Source organism: Macadamia integrifolia, unplaced genomic scaffold (genome assembly GCF_013358625.1).
Source record: "Macadamia integrifolia cultivar HAES 741 unplaced genomic scaffold, SCU_Mint_v3 scaffold2175, whole genome shotgun sequence".
Lineage (NCBI taxonomy): Eukaryota > Viridiplantae > Streptophyta > Magnoliopsida > Proteales > Proteaceae > Macadamia > Macadamia integrifolia.
The window spans coordinates 77119-80624 of NW_024868556.1; positions in this window are offsets into that span (position 1 = coordinate 77119).

Here is a 3506-nt window from a genome sequence, read left to right on the forward strand (position 1 = left end):
CGTCAGATCTGAATCTGACCGACGTGGCTCAATCTGAACCGTGTATTAAGGATCCCTCTGATTCTCTTATATACACATAAGCCCCTACTTCTATAAACTTTAATGCCAAAAACCCCTTATCAACTCAGACCTTTAAACCTTGAAATTACATAAAAGCCCCTGAAATTTCAAAATTAAAATCCAGAAAATCCACCCAACACCGAGAGCATCTGTTGATTTTCTAGTTCGGATTTTCGAACCGACTTCACGGAAACACTTATAACTTTTTCATACGATATCCGATCGATATGAAACAAAGTGTGTTGGAACCGTAATTGGACGCTCTATGATTTTCCAAGAGACTCAATCATCTGACTCATCTATGTAAAAAGACCAAAATGTCCCTAGACATTTTCAATGGTGCACCTTTCTCATACGGAATCGGAATGTGATGAAATCAAAACCGTTGGAAAGATTGGATTTTTTTCGTATTGTTACATGTAGAACACTTCCTTTAAAAAATTCATCTTCAATGCTGTAACTGCCTTCGACTGCCACAAATGCCTTAACTTCTTCATACGGTATCGGAATGTGACGAAATCAAATGCACTAGACTAGGTAAATTACAATCTATCTTTTTCATGAAGAACCGATCTTCCAAAAATGTCATTTCCATTACCGAAAATTCCCCCAAGCATAAATAGGCCAATTTTGCCAGTTTTGACCCAGAAACCCGCACCACCTATTAATGATATATTAAACCACTCCATGCATACCATGATGCTCTGTTATCTCATTGGTGACACTGGCACTACCATGTCATCATTTTCATGATGTATTAAACCACTCCATGCATACCAAGATGCTCTGTTATCTCATCGGTGACACTAGACACTATCATGTCATCATTTTCATCCACATCACCCAAACTGGCCACGTCATCACCGCCACGTGGTTGGGTTGCCAACAAAGACAACCATAAAACAACAATCTCCCCCTTTGGAGTTGTTGGCAACCACTTCATCACTAATACACTCCAAAGCTCTGACGAGTAACTCTCTCCCCCTTTGACAACAAGTACAAAGGGTGGAATTAATGCACTCCCCCTGAGTCTAATATGGGGGTAGCAACATCAAGCAACTTGCTCCCCCTCTCCCAATGCCACTAGTGCTTTGGAAGAACCATCACTCCCAGCTTTTGTCTGAGGAACTCAAACTGATCTTTGGGAAGCGGTTTAGTGAAGATATCATCAACCTGCTCTGCTGTGGGAACAAACTCCATCCTTACTTCACCTTCCATCGCCTTGTCTCTTAAGAAATGATACCGAATAACAATGTGATTCGTTCTAGAATTCATCACCGGGTTATTGGAGATATTGATAGCACTAGTATTGTCACAATATAGTGGCACTGCCTGTTCAACCTCCACACTTAAATCCTTCAACATCTGCTTCATCCACAATACTTGTGTACAACAAGATTTAGCTGCAATGTATTTAGCCTCTACAGTTGAAAGAGAGACTGACTCTTGCTTCTTACTGTGCCATGCCACCAACCCGATTCCCAAATAGAATGCACCACCACTGGTGCTCTTCCTGTCATCTACACATCCGGCCCAATCTGCATCTGAAAAAGCTAACAAACTAAAGCTCTTGACTTTCGGATACCATAACCCAAACTCACTAGTCCCTTTCAGATATCTAAAAATTCTCTTCACTGCTACCACATGTGTCTCTTTTGGTCCTGCTTGGAATCTGACTACCATGCATATAACTTGTAAGATGTCAGGCCTACTAGCTGTCAAATATGATAGGCTACCAATCATTGACCTATACAAGGTGTGGTCAACTGATGGAGAGTCATCTTCCTTGCTCAACTTACACCCAGTCATCATAGGTATACTAACTGGCTTGCAATCCTCCATGGTGAATCTCTTTAACATCTCCCTCACATATTTGGACTGAGTTATAGAGATACCTTATTTCTTCTGACTAATCTGCAAACCCAAGAAGAATGATAGTTCACCTAACATGGACATCTCAAACTCATTTTGCATCATCATTGCAAAATCTTTGCACAACTCATCTTTGTGACCCCCAAAGATGATATCATCTACATACATAACTACCACAAGTTGACTGCTTTCTTTATGTTCTGATGTAGAGATTACTGTCTACTAAGCCTTTCTTGAAACCCAACTTGCACAAGTAAGAGTCCAATCTGGAGTCCCATGCCCTTGGAGCTTGTTTCAAACCATACAATGCCCTCTTCAATCTGCACACAAGAGTGGGGCCCTCACTCAATTGAAACCCATCAGGCTGCTCTATGTAAACCTCCACTTCCAAGTTTCCATTTAGAAAAGTTGATTTGACATCTATCTGATAGACCTTGAATCCTTTGTACACTAATAAAGCCAAGAATATTCTGATAGCCTCAAGCCTTGCCACTAGAGAAAAATTTTCTTCAAAATTAATGCATCAACTTGATAACTCTCCCTCTTTGACTTCAGTATCAAAGAACTATAATATCTCTCTCTAAAGCAATCTCTCCCAGTGTGGGATACAAACATCTATAGGAGTGCTCATACGCATCTTTTCAATCCTATAGATGTGAGATATCAAACTACATAGGAGTGCCCATACGCATCTTCCCTATCCTATGAGTTGAAATCTCAATTACTCGACTGACCTCAAATCTGTTTCAACGCTGCTCATTAGATAAGTGTTGCCTCAACTGGATATACATCATTAACAACAAATTACAGTACATAACTGCTCAACTCACCAGCTTCTTGTCATAAATCTATGCATCCAGTCAACGTATCCTTCTCTCTGCCACTATTGCTGAAATATTTAACTCTATCAAAGTCAAACAATCACCATGATTATACAAAACTGCACTCTGACAACTACCACTGAGATTGATACCAACTGGATCTCTGACCCATACTGATGCATACAAAAGCGAATTGTTGACTGCCATACTCACAACTACATACCTCTGACCATCACTGACATCCTCAACTATTCTGCCCTCTGACTGACACTGAACTGCTTATCTGGTGATTGCTCCATTAAGATGCAAATACTCAAGAGGACTACACTAAGTTTCAACTGATGTCTCTAATCCAAGCACTGTTGCAAGAACTTTACTGTCATAATCTGAGTCCTGCTGAGGGCACTAATATCCATCTAGTGAGCTCCCCCGTTCTTGTGCACCAGAGTACACCTAGTGCCTGGGAGGTGTGCCCACTCCTATACGTTGTCTAGGTGGTGTGAGGGTGGTGACTGTGACTGCACACACCTCTATGTGCTTCTCTCTCCAAACTAACTGACCACTTGCCTTGGTCCTATGCATTTGCTTCTCACCAAAAGCTTTCCTACTACTCTGTTTTCCTTTCTGTTCACTTATTGTCTTCTTCAGTCTCTGCCTCTGTCCAACCAACCCAATTGTAGACCTCTCTTTTACCTTTCCAACTGATGACCTTCCCTTTCTGAATCTTTCTTGCACAACTGTAGAACTGACATC